Source organism: Anomaloglossus baeobatrachus, chromosome 2 (assembly GCF_048569485.1).
Source record: "Anomaloglossus baeobatrachus isolate aAnoBae1 chromosome 2, aAnoBae1.hap1, whole genome shotgun sequence".
In the NCBI taxonomy this organism is placed as follows: Eukaryota; Metazoa; Chordata; class Amphibia; order Anura; family Aromobatidae; genus Anomaloglossus; species Anomaloglossus baeobatrachus.
In genome coordinates this window covers 316,894,188-316,910,930 of record NC_134354.1, presented here as the reverse complement: position 1 = coordinate 316,910,930, position 16,743 = coordinate 316,894,188, and the positions used below count along the sequence as shown (strand labels likewise).

General features: G+C 42.9%; 1 protein-coding gene across 4 annotated transcripts in view; it reads right to left on the bottom strand.

Moving 5' to 3' along the window:
* The window catches only part of SPDEF (SAM pointed domain containing ETS transcription factor), a 974,947-nt gene extending 963,933 nt beyond the window's left edge, over window positions 1-11,014 (bottom strand). For 2 of the 4 annotated variants that reach the window (XM_075333860.1, XM_075333864.1), the window contains exon 1: window positions 10,506-10,574. The gene's annotated coding sequence lies outside the window, so the exon portion shown is untranslated. Of the gene's footprint in view, window positions 1-10,505; window positions 10,638-10,933 lie in introns of those variants that run through there. The other 2 variants (XM_075333861.1, XM_075333863.1) reach the window with 2 other exon arrangements.
* Window positions 11,015-16,743: the final 5,729 nt, after the last annotated feature.

Sequence of the window (16,743 nt, the reverse complement as noted above, 5' to 3'; positions counted from 1 at the left end):
AAATAATTTTTTCAGGGGGCAAAAAACTTCTGCATACAGTCCTGGATGGAGTATCCTGAGCCTTGTAGTTCTGCAGCTGCTGTCTGTCTGTATGGAGAAGAGCAGACAGCAGCTGCAGAACTACAAGGCTCAGCATACTCCATCCAGGACTGTATGCAGAAGTTTTTTGCCCACCAAAAAAATGACGTGGGCTTCGCCATATTTTTGTATGCTAGCCAGGTACAGCAGGCAGCCACGGGCTGCCTCCAACCCCCAGTTGCCTATTTGTACCCGGCTGGGAACCAAAAATATAGGGAAGCCCGTTTTTTTTTAATTATTTCACTTATTTCATGAAATAATTAAAAAACAAATGACGTGGGCTTCGCCCCATTTTTGTGTCCAGCCGGGTACAACTAGGCAGCTGGGGATTGGAATCCGCAGCACAGATTAGCCCGAGGTTTCTGGGCGCCTCTGCTGCGAATTACAGTCCGCAGCCGTCCCAGAAAATGGCGCTCTCATAGAAGCGCCATCATCTGGCGCTGTATCCAACTCTTCCAACAGCCCTGGAGCCGGGTGGCTTGTTGGGTAATCATGAGTTAATACCGGCTTTGTTTTACTAGCCAGTATTAAGCCAGAGATTCTTAATGTCAGGCACGTTTGACCCGGCCATTAAGAATCTCCAATAAAGGGTTAAAAAAAACACCATACAGAGAAAAAATACTTTAATAGAAATAAATACACAGACACATTAGAGACTCCATCTTTATTACCCCCTGTCAGCCCTCCACGATCCTGCTCTTCTGTCTTCTTTCTAGTGTAGTAGTAGTGACGATTGTAGTGAGGATGATGTGCACCAGCCCATCACTTGGGGATGGGGAGCCTCATCCTCACTACAATCCTCACTACAATCCTCACTAGTGTAGTAGTAGTGACGATTGTAGTGAGGAAGGATGAGGTTCACCAGCTCATCACTTGGGGCTGGGGAACCTCATCCTCACTACAATGCTCACTACAATCGTGCAGCCTTCACTCCGTGAGTGATCAGTGCTGGCTGTCAGCGGTAACAGCGGTAACGCTGACAGACGCGTTACCATAGCAATGGTGCTCTCGGAGCCGCGGTTAGCGGTGACGTCACCGCTAACTGCGTTGCTATGGCAACGGTGATCTCCGTTAATGACCGGCTGTGTCAGCCGGTCCCTAACGGAACGGGGAGTCGACCGTGTGCTAGAGCATGTCGCCGGTACACGGCGATACACATATGTGCACCGTGTACCGGAGAGATGCACTCGCAGGTCCTACATGACGCGTCATAGTCATGTGACCAGTTTGTAGCCAATGAGATAATAGCCACGTGACTGGTCACATGGCTATTTTGACGTCACGATAGGTCCTGCATCACTGCTGGCAGTGCCGGTCGCCGGGAGGATTCAGCGATCATCGGATGGAATAGCGGCAGGAGACAGAGTGCAGAAGGGATCGCGGGGACCGGTAAGTGTTATGGCAATGTTTATTAACTGTTTGTGTACATTTATCATGCATTTTTATGTGTTTGTGATTGTCTCCCATTATAGCCTATTGGCTCGAGTTCGGTTCGTCGAACGTTCGACGAACCGAACTCGAACGGGACCTCCGTTCGGCGAACCGACCTCGAGCCGAACCGGGACCAGTTCGCTCATCTCTAGTTAGGAGGTAGTTGGTACAGTGCTGGCCAAAAGTATTGGCACCCCTGCAATTCTGTCAGATAGTTTCTTCTTGAAAATGATTGCAATCACAAATTCTTTGGTATTATTATCTTCATTTATTTTGCTTGCAATGAAAAAACACAAAAGAAAATGAAACAAAAATCAAATCATTGATCATTTCACACAAAACTCCAAAAATGGGCCAGTCAAAAGTATTGGCACCCTTAGCCTAATTCTTGGTTGCACAACCTTTAGCCAAAATAACTGTGAACAACCGCTTCCGGTAACCATCAATGAGTTTCTTCCAATGCTCTGCTGGAATTTTAGACCATTCTTCTTTGGCAAACTGCTCCAGGTCCCTGAGATCTGAAGGGTGCCTTCTCCAAACTGCCATTTTGAGATCTCTCCACAGGTGTTCTATGAGATTCAGGTCTGGACTCATTGCTGGCCACTTTAGTAGTCTCCAGTGCTTTCTTTCAAACCATTTTCTAGTGCTTTTTGAAGTGTGTTTTGGGTCATTGTCCTGCTGGAAGACCCATGACCTCTGAGGGAGACCCAGCTTTCTCACACTGGGCCCTACATTATGCTGCAAAATTTGTTGGTAGTCTTCAGACTGCATAATGCCATGCACACGGTCAAGCAGTCCAGTGCCAGAGGCAGCAAAGCAACCCCAAAACATAAGGGAACCCCCACCATGTTTGACTGTAGGGACCGTGTTCTTTTCTTTGAATGCCTCTTTTTTTTTCCTGTAAACTCTATGTTGATGTCTTTTCCCAAAAAGCTCTACTTTTGTCTCATCTGACCAGAGAACATTCTTCCAAAATGTTTTAGGCTTTCTCAGGTAGGTTTTGGCAAACTCCAGCCTGGCTTTTTTATGTCTCAGGGTAAGAAGTGGGGTCTTCCTGGGTATCCTACCATACAGTCCCTTTTCATTCAGACGCCGATGGATAGTAAGGGTTGACACTGTTGTACCCTCGGACTGCAGGGCAGCTTGAACTTGTTTGGATGTTAGTCGAGGTTCTTTATCCACCATCCACACAATCTTGCGTTGAAATTTCTCTTAAATTTTTCTTTTCCTTCCACATCTAGGGAGGTTAGCCACAGTGCCATGGGCTTTAAACTTCTTGATGACACTGCGCACCGTAGACACAGGAACTTTCAGGTCTTTTGAGATGGACTTGTAGCCTTGAGATTGCTCATGCTTGCTCACAATTTGGAGTCTCAAGTCCTCAGACAGTTCTTTGGTCTTCTTTCTTTTCTCCATGCTCAATGTGGTACACACAAGGACACAGGACAGAAGTTGAGTCAACTTTAACCAATGTCAACTGGCTGCAAGTGTGATTTAGTTATTGCCAACACCTGTTAGGTGCCACAGGTAAGTTACAGGTGCTGTTAATTACACAAATCAGAGAAGCATCACATGATTTTTCAAACAGTGCCAATACTTTTGTCCACCCCCTTTTTTATGTTTGGTGTGGAATTAGATCCAATTTGGTTTTTGACATTTTTTTTTTTTTTTTTTCATTGAAGACAAATTAAATGAAGATAATAATACCAAAGAATTTGTGATTGCAATCATTTTCAGGAAGAAACTGAGTATTCTCTGACAGAATTGCATGGGTGCCAATACTTTTGGCCAGCACTGTAGGCATCAAACACAGCGATGCGTCCTACCCAGCAGGACATCGCCTTTGAAGAAAATGGTCCCAACCATTCAGCAACGACTAGCGATCTCACAGCAAGGGCCTGATCACTGGTAGGTGTCACATATAACGAGATCGCTGCTGCATCACAAAAAATGGTGACGCAGCAACAATCTCGTTAGTGATATCATTAGCGATATCGTTGTGTGTGATGGGGCCTTAAGGAGTAAGGGATAAACCTCAAGCAGGAAAAAAGGAAAAGTCAGACAGCAGCTTGTGTAGCCAAATGCTGTGACCTTCTACAGCCGGAAAATACAGGACTGTCTGCGAAGCATGACACACCTTTGACATTAGATTTGTCAGCTGTTCCATAACCTTCTTTTTCTTTGTTTATTATATGTGACACGACTCTGAGAACAATTTAATTCCATACCTCTTTTTGGCTTTTGCCTGACTTCACTCTCAGAATAAGCTTCATGGGGATACATTTGGCTTTGTCTTTGCAATGTTTTATCGAAAAGACACTTAAAAAAAAATTAGGCAAAATTAGACTACCCATGACAAAATATGCAAAACATTTGGCCCAGCAAATGTGGAAAACTAACACATAAAGGGATAAAGCAATGCCAAACACAATGTTTATCCTTAGAGCTGATAATCATTTTCTTCTGGTTTACTAAAATAACCAAACAAATGTCATCACAACAACCTGACAAAAGTAATCACACTTTTGAAAAAAAATCTAAACCTTTGGTCTCTTCTGTATATAATTTAGTGACAAAAAATATATTATTGCTGGAGACAGGTTGAACTTGATGGACCTAGGTCTTTTTCAATCTTATGTATCTATGTAACTATGAGGTCATCTGCATTCTGGGGATCTCCCTTGCTTTGCACAGATTTTGGTAGTGCGTAGATAAAGCAGTCCTCTACCACTCTCTCCACCATCTGTGCAGGAGAGGAGGTCGAAGGCTGCAGCTATTTTTGCACCAAGTGTAATAAGTCGAACATCTGGGATAGAAAAGGCATGTCCTTTTGGTATCGCCAGAGGTGCATGAGTTACGCCCTGATAACCAGGGCTGCACCCAACTGTGCCATAATCACCTCTTTCAGCTTGTCGTACTCTTGGCCATCCTGCAAGGTGAGGTCTTCATATGTTTTTCATGGCCAGTAAGATACAGAACTAGTACCTCTGCCCATTGGTCTGGGGGCAGTTTTTCCCTGTTTGCTACCCACTGAAAGACAGTTAGGAAAGCCTCAACATTGTCCTTCAGAGTAATTTTCTGCAAGGCCTCCCATACTTTTTGTCTTACACGGGTATCCTCACTTTGGCTGACAGGAGGTGCAATCCCTCTGGCTCCCACTTTCTTCTAAAAGAGCTGTGTGCTGCTGTTGAAAATCTAGGATCAGTAGTTTATTAGATTCTTGTTGTGCCTGCTGCTGCTTTTGTCGTGGGTGGTGGCGCAGGCCACGGCAAGAGGGGAAGCTACTTAAGACGCTCAGATCCGGGATCGTGGCTGTGGCTCGAGTGGCAGCCGGATCCGGGGCTCGTGCAGCAGCCCGTCACCCACAACAGAATAAAGGGGTTATTTACATGGGAGAGTTTGTCAGTGACGCCACCCGTGGGTTGTGGTGATAGTTGGTGACACCGCCGCTGCCTTGGCAGGGGGCACCAGGGGCTGATGGAGCGGGACAGCAGGATGGTATCCCCTTCACGGGTAGGGGAGGTGTTGTCCCAGGGCCCAGGTGTAGGTGGAGTGGAATGCTGGGGCACAGTCTGCAGGCTGGACCGGATGATACCTGTGTACTCACAGTTTTTGAATAAATCACACAGAGTCCAAGTAGTAAACCAAGTGCTGGATACCAGTAGCCTCCGGAGGGGTGTGCTCAGGTCCCGCACAATGGTGAACAGAACAGGGGCCCTTCCTCCTGCACTCTAGTTTGGTGTCTCGTGTGTTGACTAGTCAGCATGGAATGGGAAAAGTCCACTCACGGTGTCTTTGCTGTGGGAGCTGTGTCCCGCGAGATCTAACCCTTGGGATTTTTGCAGGCACTTGCAGACTCCCTATCCCCCGCGTTGGGCTTTCGTCTCGCTCTATCTTGGCTACTAGTGGGACAAGAATCTTGTGGAATCTTGTGCCCTGCTGGTTAATCTGAAAGTTGCTTCCAGCTGTCCTCGCCCTGGGGTCCAGGTACCCCGACTGTGCACGGCCTCCGGACCGGATTCCCACTGTCGGGCTACAACCCTGCCCCGGTCCACTTAAGGTCTCCTGCGACCGGATCTCCATCACCTGTGGCCCTGCTCTGCCATCTGCCACCTAGTCAGCTCAGGTAGTCCAGTAGTCCGGGAGCTACAACCCCCAACTACCACTTCACTCCTCTCACTTCCTTTGTCTACTCAGTTCTGTCATGTTCCCTCCCCTGGCACCTCAGGACCCCTAGGTGGGCGTCACCATCTGCCTGGCCCCGCCCACTGGTGTGTCCCTATTGTCCTAGGGGGGTGACTAGGCTTTGTAGCTGGTGTTTGTACCTGTGTGTGGGGTTGTGTTGGTAAGCCAAGGAGGAGGGAATCCTGCACCTGGAGAAAGGTGCAGTCATCTGTGACACCCTGATTTTGTCAGGGTGTCACACTTTTGTCACTGCTGCTGTTGCTGGACCAGTTGCTTAACAAACTTCTCCAAGCTTTCAGACTGTGTTTGCAATGTTGTAGCTGCCTTTACCCAGGATATTCAGTATTTTACAGTGTTTATTCACCTGTGCTTTTTGAGACTTCTGGCCTGCATTCAAACACCAATTGTAGGGATTCATTCTCTCAGGCAGGCATTAGGTAGTGTTCACACAGGCAATGCAGTTTGCTCCAAACATGCAGTTTTATTGCTTTCAAGGGATTCAAAACAAAACAGCCTCTTCTGGGTTCAGAGGTATAACAGCAAATAAACTGTTCATTCAACAGTCACATACAGTATATGTCAGTGTGGGCTTACACAATCAGATTACAATCCATTTTCCTGGAGCTAATTTTCCACCAATAGGGGGATAAAATCCTTCCAGTCTTGGGTCCACTTCAGCCTAAAGTCCAGAAGCTTCCAGCACCAAACAGGAGTATTGGTACCATGTGAACCAAATAAGTTTCTCTTGATCTAATCAGACCACAACACATGGTTTCAATAATCTGTGTCCTTAGTCTGCTGTCTGCTTGTCTTCATCAAACTGTAGGTGGGCTTTCTAGTGCATCGTCTCTAGAAGAGACTTCTTTCTAGGATGACAGCCATGCAGACCCACTTTATTGCAGTGTGCAGCGTATAGTCTGAGCACCAACAAGCTGACACCCCCCCCCCCCTTTAACCTCCACAGCAATGCTTGCAGCACTCATACGTCTATTTTGAAATTACAATCCCTGGATATGACACTGAGCATGTGCACTCAATTTATTTGTTCGACCATGGTGAGGCCTCTTTTTAGTGGAACCTGTCTTGTTAAAATGCTGTATGGTCTTGGCCACCTTTCTGAAGCTCACCTTCACAGTGTTGGAATCTTCTTATAGCCTAAGCCATCTTTATGTAGAGTAACAATTCTATTCTTAGAACCTCAAAGAATTGTTTACCAGGAGGCAATGTTGAACTTCCAGTGACCTGTTGAGGTAGTGTGTGAGCAATAATGCCAAAATTACCCCTCCTGCTACCCATTCACCTGAGACCTTGTAATACTAATAAGTACATGACACCGGGAAGGGAAAATGGCTAACGGGGCACAATTTGGTCATTTTCACATAGGGTTGTACTAAGTTTTGTTGACAGCGGATTAGACATTAATAGCTGTGTGTTGAGTTATTTAGAGGGCACCAAATTTACATTGTTATACAAGTTGTACACTGACTATTTTACATTGTATCATAGTGTCATATCTTCAGTGTTGTCCAATGAAAAGATATAATAAAATATTTACAAAAATGTGAGGGATGTACTCACTTTTGTGATATACTGTATATTTTTCATACAGTGCTTTGTGGTATATGTTTTGGAAAAGGCAAATAGGGAGTGAACAAACAAAGCCTCTGTTTAGAGTACTTTCAATTGGTGTGGAGACGAGTGAGCTGAAAATAGAGACGTTCTTCTTAAAAATATAAACATTTGCTATCCATATGACAGATGCTTAATCAGAAGATGGTTTTATGTCTATGTGCCAGGTGGCAATCCATGTTAGAAAGCCAATAACATAATCACTCCAAAGCCTATATGGTCTTAACGTCATTTATAAACTATGTCTATAGCTATCCCTGTCTCATACGATATTTCAGTTTTTAAATTGATAAGGACATTGATGTTTTTATCATTAATATACAATTTACTGCATATACTGGTAGTAGTTTCAAGGATTGCACAAAGTTGTACTGATTTAGTATTGTTATTAAAATCAACAGTGAGGTAAATCTACAAGGAAAAAATAAGGCGCCTGTACATAAAACGTCAGAAGTCTCATTCACTTTGCTGTGACTAGGAAATAATTCACATTTTATGACAAAATTGCATGGAAAAATGTATGCATGTACCCTTAAGGCCGCTTTACACACTGCGGTATCGGTACAGATATCACCATTGTGCGTACCCGCCCCCATCGGTTGTGCGACACGGGCAAATCGCTGCCCGTGTTGCACAACATCGCCTGGACCCGTCACACAGACTTACCTTCCCTGCGACGTCGCTGTGACCGCAGCGTCACAGCAACGTCACAGCAGCGTCACTGAACCGCCCCCCAATAGAAAAGGAGGGGCGGAGAAGAGCGGGACGTAACATCCCACCCACCTCCTTCCTTCCGCATTGTGGCCGGGACGCAGGTAAGGTGAGGTTCCTCGTTCCTGCGGTGTCACACGGAGCGATGTGTGCTGCCGCAGTAATGAGGAACAACTTCGTTACTGCTGCAGTGACGATATTTGAGAATGGACCCCCATGTCACCGATGAGCGATTTTGCACGCTTTTAAGACGATGCAAAATCGCTCATAGGTGTCACACGCAACGGCATCGCTAAAGCGAGCGGATGTGCGTCACAAATTCTGTGACCCCAACGAGTTCACTTGAGCGATGTCGTAGCATGTAAAGCCCGCTTTAGTTCATAAAAGATTCATAAAAAACAACGTGAATACTATTTAATAGCATTTTTGTCTTAGTGCATTATATTTTTAGTCCAAATGAGAAGCAATACCTCTTTACAGTTGTGAATTGTGCTTTATAATGCAATGGTCAATCTATGGAACTGTCCCCAGACTTTCTTCCCAGTCAGTAGTATAAAAAGAAAAAATTCTCATCTCATTCACAGTGCCGTTTTACAGATTTTTACATCTATGTTTTATGGAGCAATAGAAAAGCACCAAAAATGTCTATAGGACCATACTATAGCCTCATATTTTTTCTAGTAGATGATATTTCGATAATAAGGCACTATACAAATCTACTAGACTCCAGTACAATGAGTGCCTAAGTTGGTGTGCTACCTGCGAAGTCATGGTTTTTAATGTGTGTACGAGGCCTGAACCTGGCAGTATACTGTGACGGCCTTAAATCCAATGCTGCACACAAACGTTACACACAATTACATTGGTATTAAGTCGTAGTGTTACTTGGGCTACATTCACATTTATGTCTATTTTTTTTAATCTCTGTAAAACACACATTTTTTCTCTGTATTGCCTCTTGTTGAACCCAGAACGCAGATGTCACTTTCTCATTAATTTTTAATTACTTAAGGCGGTAGACCTGAACTTTTATTTATCCATTGTCTTATAATTTAGTGGCCATGTCTGATCACAAAATCGATGAAAATGGGACATGTTTTAAATCTGATGGATCAGACATATATATGTGAAACTCTATAAGTTCATTTGCTCACTAAGAGAAAAATGGATATGTGAATGTAGCCTTAAATCAAAATGCATGTTTAGCCAGATGAAACATATTTCTCCTGTAGTTTTAGGAAACTCGTTTACTTACAAATCCCACAGGCTACTTTTCTATTTTACTATATATTGCACTATTTAACTATTGTATTTCAATGCAATCGCTGGAATATCTCTTTAGAAAACCATCAGACTACTGTATGTCGCAGAAGATGATTGCTCTTCTCAAGGTAATTGCTTATGTGGGTCTATTGTAATTGTGCTATATACGTTGCTAAGTTGTGTTTAAAACACTAAAATCCTATATATTCCAGTGGTTGAACAGCGATAAAGACATTTTTAAGCTTGTTAAAAGAGACAAAGCTCTGTAATGAAAGTCCTTTCTTCAGAACAATCAGATAAGGAGATGGCAACCATAACTATTCTGCGGTCAGATTGTTTATTCCCACAGTATATTTCATCTTCCACACTTGTGACACCATTAAATAAGTAGGATATTCAATTCTTTATAAGATACTACAAGGGCAAGAAAGTATTACTACCAAAACATATAACAAGATATTTACCATATTTATAGATATATAGTAAAATTGATGGAATAAAATGGATTTTAAAAAAACATATATAAAAAGTGCTATCAATTGTAAATATTACCCACAAATACACATACACTTAAATAGTGGTAATATGGGAATACATTTTATAGATGTAGGCAGTAAGTTGCTCATTGTAAGCTTTTAATGGTAAATAAGAAGTAAAAGTCTTGGAAACACTACAAAGAGCAACTTCCACAAGAACACAATGACACATTGACACATGCAATCATAAGGGACAGAGACATACTAAACTCTTATGATTGTGTCATCTTTTCTGTGCCATCTATTGTCTAATATAACATGACAAGACAGTTTGCTTTCAACCACTTAGTGGACATCCTGATTTTCCTGAAGGAACTTTGAGAACTTGGTTAAGCAATTATAGGATATGTTAGGAAAGTATTGATAAGAAACAAGAAAAAACTGAAAATCTCCACCTTTTACCCCCTAATAACACAAGTCACATAATCTCAAGAATGTAACCAATTCTTCAAAAAACATGTTCTACAACAAGACCTACTATGTACTATAATGCACCAAAATGTACTAAACACAAGATCGGTATAAAGCAACACGGATCCAAAATGCAACATTACGCACCAAAACAACACAGCCGGCCAATAATCAAAGTGTTAAAATTAAATCTCAAGGCAGATTTAAAGACCAGATGAGTATTGTGCAACTCCCTCTTAAAAGTTGTAGTTAAAATGTTACCTGCCCAAAATGAGTCTCTTGAAAGGTTTTAGTGGAATTTACGTTAATTCTTTGACACCTCTCTTTTACCTCTGTATTATCTTGTTCTCTTAGCCAGTGTTTATTTCAGTGCTCTCCTTTCCCTCCTTTCCCTCCTCTTTTTTCTCTAAGTCTCTCTCCTCCCTCTGTCTCTAGCTGACGATGCTTTAGATCCTGGAAGAGACACGTGTCCCTGGTGCAAGGGATGTCTCCCATTTTCTTCTTCCTTCTCATCTTATTATGAATTACTTATGGTATACTAGTCACATTTTGGCTTCAATGTTATCATTAAAACTTGACTTATTTTTGTTTGTTTCATCTCTTACTTCTGCTACTATTTTCTTTATACCTTATCTAATTTCATCTATAATCTTTACATGTTTCATATCACTTTTGTGTGTTTTGTTTACCTTAATTGCTTTTTCTTCTCTTTTTTTGTGGATTCAAATAGTTTCTTCAAACTTCTTTTTTCTCTTTCTGCTTTCTTAGTCTTTTTCTTCCTTGCTCCCATGGAATCATCTTAGTTTATATAGTGCTGTTCCGTACCTGAGTAAACACACCCTGTGTGCTCACATTTAACAGGTGCAAGACCTGCCCGCTTAACCCTTTAGGGAAGCTTAGGCACTTTAAAACAATTGTACAGGTCTGCAAACAAATGGCATACCTACTAAAAGTGCATAACAGTATATATCCCTAACTTTTGAGAGTAGTGTATGTGTGTGTATATATATATATATATATATATATATACTGTATATATATACACACATATATCACAAAAGTTAGGGACATTTGGCTTTTTGGTGAAATATCAGGATGCTCTTAAAATACACTAACTTTTTCAGGTGAATTTAATGTGACCTTCTCTAAACGTTCGAATGCACATGTCCAGCTGTTCAATGTTTCAGTACTTTTTGTACAACTTTTTTTTGTTCTCTAATAGGGATCTTAATGACAAAATTCATGACAGGTGATTCATCCATGAATCTCCCAATAAATTTCGGCATTCAAATACTAAGGAAAAAAGAAACAAAAATAAAAATTCTGTTAAAGTTGAATGGTAATAGGGGGAAGGGAAAAATAGGACAAAGGGGAAACAAAAATACATGCTGTTCACATCAGTCCAAAACAACACCTAACAATTGATCAACAGTACATCGCCATTGGATTTTCTCAGACTGAAATGGCCACTGAGCTTAGAGTGTCAAAGAGTGTTATCAGGTGGTTGCAACAGAGATACAGTGAATCTGAAAGAGTCACAGAAAGTCATAGAAGGGGATGTCCTTTGGCCACATCCCACACTGATGATGCTTCAATGTGAACAATGCCCTTTTGAACTAGATGATGAATGCCACACAACTCCAGCCACATTTAAGGGAGGTGAGAGGCACCCAAGTGTCACATCAGACCATTCAATTCCATTAACATCAGTGTGGTCTGTGTGCTGGATGACCTGCAAAAGTACCTGACACACATTCCTAGGCACAGGCTTCTTCGTCTTGCTGTGCGAGGGACCAGTGGGCCTTAAGCAGGCTTTACACGCTACGAGATTGCTACAGCGATCTCGTTGGGGTCACGGATTTTGTGACGGACATCCGGCCGCTGTAGCGATCTCATTGTGTGTGACTCCTAGGAGCAATTTTAGATCATTGCAAAAATGTCCAAAATCGCTCCTCGTTGACATGGGGGTCCTCTCCCAATTATCGCTGCTGTCGCTTGGGCGAAGTTGATCCTTGTCCCTACGGCAGCACATATCGGTACGTGTGGCGCCGCAGGAACGAGGAACCTCTCCTTACCTGCCACACGCCAGCAATGAGGAAGGAAAAAGGTGGGCGGGATGTTCATCCCGCTCATCTCCGCTCCTCCGCTTTGATTGGGCGGCCGCTTAGTGACGTCGCTGTGACGCCGAGCGAACCGCCCCCTTAGAAAGGAGGCGGTTCGCCAGTCACAGCGACGTCACCGAGCAGGTAAGTACGTGTGACTCTGTTGTAGCGATAATGTTTGCTACGGCAGCGATCTTCACATATCGGCATAATGATAGGGGCGGGTGCTATCACGCTCGCCATCGCTAGCAGCTAGCATCAGCTAGCGATGTCGCAGCGTGTAAAGCCACCCTTAGTGCGGTTCACTGATGAAAGTCGATTCACACTGCACTGAGCAGAAATGATGGCCACCAACGATGTTGGCGACATCAAGGAGAACGCTATGCATCAGCCACTATTGTCACCAGATGAGCCTTTGGTGGTGGTAGTGTTATTGTATTGGCAGGTGTGTCTAGGCAATACAGAAGTGTCTTACACTTTGCAAATGCTACAGTGACAAGCCCTACTACTTGACTAATACAATTAAACTCACCGTTGTGCCTCTTAATGAAAAACACAGGCTTAATTTCATCTTCATGGGCAACAGTGCTCCATTTCATCAAGATTGCATCAATAGGGAATGGCTTCGGGAGACTAGAGGTGAGCAAATCTCCTTAGGTTAAGTTCACCAAACCAAACTGAACAAGTGGTACGTTCGCCGAACCTTTATCGAACCTTTCTCGAACCCCATTGGATTCAATGGGAGGCCAAATGCAAGGCATATAAAACACTTTTCGGGGTTTCGAAAAGTTTCCAAAACTTCTCAACATTAAAAATCCTTTCAGGGACACAGAGGTACAGTAGCATCAATTGTCCCCTGCTCATAGGGCTTTAAAAGATCATGGAGGCACGGTCCATACAACATACAGGTCTGTGGTCTGGCATTAGAATTAGAAAAAGGAAGACATGCTATAGTGACCAGTCTAGGCCTCTTGGTCACAGAATCCTGGCACTACCCACAAAACATAAGTTTCACATCCATTTTGGAGTCTCAACAGGGAGGTAATATCCATGCAACACACAGACTGTGGGCCGGCATTTTAATTTGAAAAATTAAGTTATGCTGCAGTGACTTAATACTTTTGTAGACCTGTCGCTCCCAGAAGCCTGGCACTACCCACAAGACATAAGTTTTAGATGCATTTTGACGTCTTGACATGCTAAATCCTTTCAGGAAGGCAGCAGTACAGTACTATCCATTGACCTCCTCCCTATAGGGCGTTAAAACAGCATTAAGGTACATGCAACACACTGGATGTGGCCTGCCATTAGAATAAGAAAAAGGAAAACATACTATAGTGAATAGTCTAGGCCTCTTAGTCCCAGAAGCCTGGCACTACCCAAAAGACATACATTTCACACCCTTTTTAGAGTCTTGACATTAAAAATCCTTGCAGGCACACAGTGGTAAAGTAGAATCAATTGCCCCCCTCCAAATAGGGTGTTAAAAGAGCAGTGAAAGATGGTCCATGCAACACATAGGCCTGTGGGCCGGCATTAGAATTAGAAAAAGGAAGACATGCTACTGGTACCAGTCTCTGCCTCTCGGTCACAGAATCCTGGCACTACCCACAAGACATAAATTTCACACCCATTTTGGAGTCTCGACAGGGAGGTAAGATCCATGCAACACACAGGCTGTGGGCTGGCATTTTAATTTGAAAAAATAAGTCATGCTACAGTGACCGGCGTATGCCTGTCCCTCCCAGGAGCCTGGCACTACCCGCAAGACATAAGTTTCAGACCCATTTTAGAGTCTCAACATTAAAAATCCTTTCAGATAGACAGCAGTGCAGTACCATGAATTTCCCCCCTCCCAATAGGCCGTTAAAACAGCAGGGAGGTACGGTTCATGCAACACACAGGCTGTGGGCCGGCAATTTAATTTGAAAAATGAAGACATGCTACAGTGACCGTTGTAGGAAAATGCGTGCAAAAAACACACACACAAGGAGTATTATATTCAAAGTATACAAATGTTTTATTAATTACAGATATAAACGAAATTACATATTAAAAATATGGGTTAGTAAGTGGGATAGTAACCATGTGTCCGATAATAAATGTGAAGATGGTTAATAAAAAAAGGGATGCCTTCTATATATAAGTCAAGTGCTTAGATGTAAATATTTATAGATAGCTATGTCTAGCCTAAGGTAGAAAGCACATAGTGTTTCATGGGCAGCATATTAAAAGCAGTACATTCAATGATGAGGAATTAAGTGTCCTTTTCATAGAGCTTACCCATAAAAAGACAGTCAAAAATCCTTATGATCGGGCACAGCGGTACAGTTCCAACCCGTCCTGCACCCAAGTATCGCGTAGGCAGCTTCTTCTGCAGAGTGGGGTACGCAACTAACAGATCACTGAGGTCTGTTTAAATCTATGTTTATACATGTGGTGTTGATATAATTAGGATAGTTACAGGTGGATCACATTCCTCTATATCGGCGCATGAGCCATAGCAGGCACCCGGGGGAGCGCACACACAAGCCGGCGGCACTCTTGCCGATGTGCGCATGCTCAGAGAGAATTCTCCCGTTGACGTCAGTGGAGGATGCGCACCAGCATGTTAGAGGCCGCAGGGTGTATGCACCCGGAAGTGCCAGCCACGGCGCAGCCGCACAGAGAAAGAATTAACCACCTAGCTGTCCGTCCCATCTCGTCATGTGGGGATTAAGTGTCATGTGACAGGTAGGATATTCCACCAGAACCACTAATTTTTATGTGAGTAGATAAACCACCACACGGAGATGACTAAGAATTGGGACAGCGGGTATGCCATGACCTTATGGGGGTGTTTGCATTCATTTTACATGTGAATAAAGCATTAATTAGCAAACAAATCCCATAATCATCAACACAGAAATAGCGATATAGGGTGCACATAAACAATGAGGGTTCCAACATCTAGTACAAATGCGGAGTAATAAAACCAGTTAGAAACCCCAAGAGAAAGGTTCTCTTTGGATAAACTATTATGAAAAACGATCACTTTATATAAAACATCTCATATCAAAGGATACTGATTATATCATAACAGTCATAATAAAGTGAAAAGTAATAAACAAGATATAAAAATATCCATAGACGTAAGGTATGGCACCTAATGTAGGGGACAGTGTGTTCGAATTAAGTAGTGGAATAGATCCATATGCAGAGATATTTCTTTTTCAACAGCAGCATATCAGAAAAATACTTCAGGAGATGATGGAAAGTCGAAAAAGGCAGTCAGGCTCATGATGAGTATTACTAAAGATTAAAAACATAGAGACAAAAAGACACAATTACAAATGAATCATGAGGACAATGGGACACTACCATGATAATGAGAACAGGGAAATGGTGGGTAACATAAGTTACAGAAAGGGGGCAAAACTGAGCTTTTCGTTCAAGCCATCAGGTGTCATGGTGCCTAGGATGGTAATCCACTGGCATTCCAACTGTGCAAGATGTTTCTTCAAATCCCCCCCTCTGATACCTCAGTGAAGTGCGTCAATGCCTTTCACTTTCAGTCCAGAGGGGTCACAGTTATGAACAGTTTTGAAATGCCGGGGAAGAGTTCGGAGGGATGTCAGATCTTCGATTTGTTTGGAATTAATGATATTGCTCCCTTATTCGGACTCAAAGCTGTCTGGATGTGAGTCCGATATATATTTTAGAACAGGGGCATGTCGCGTGATATATAATGTGAGTGCTACTACAGGATATGTATTTTGAGATTTTATAACGTTTTTGGTGTTATTCATAAACTCAAATTCTCTACTTCGAATAATGTTCCCCTCCTTACATGCTAAGCAGTCCCCGCATGGGTAACATCCTCCTCTTCTTTCTGTTCTTACAGTACCAAAAAGGTCTTTTGGCTTAGCCACATAGTGGCTGTTAACCAAAATGTCCTTAAGGTTCCCGCATTTTTCTAATAACCTTATTAATGGAGTTCATTCTATATTACCCTATCCATTACATAGAAAGGGAATAATAGACTAACAGACATGATTTTGTATAATATCTCCCCCTGTCTAAAATCTGTGTTTTTTTGTATACTAGTGACCGTTGTAGGCCTGTCCATCCCAGAAGCCTGGCACTACCTACAATATATAAGTTTTAGACCCATTTTGGAGTCTCGACATTCTAAATCCTTTAAAGGGAGCCTGTCACCTAGAATATGCGTTCTGACCTATCAGCAGACGCATGTGTGCCCTAATTACACCTCCCTAATAGAGATGAGCGAACCGGTCGCGGTTCGGCTCGAGTTTGGTTCGCTGAACCGAGGTCTGGTTCGAGTTCGGCTTGGCAAACCGGTTCGGCGAACCACTCGAACCTATAGGAAACAATGGGAGGCAATCACAATCACATAA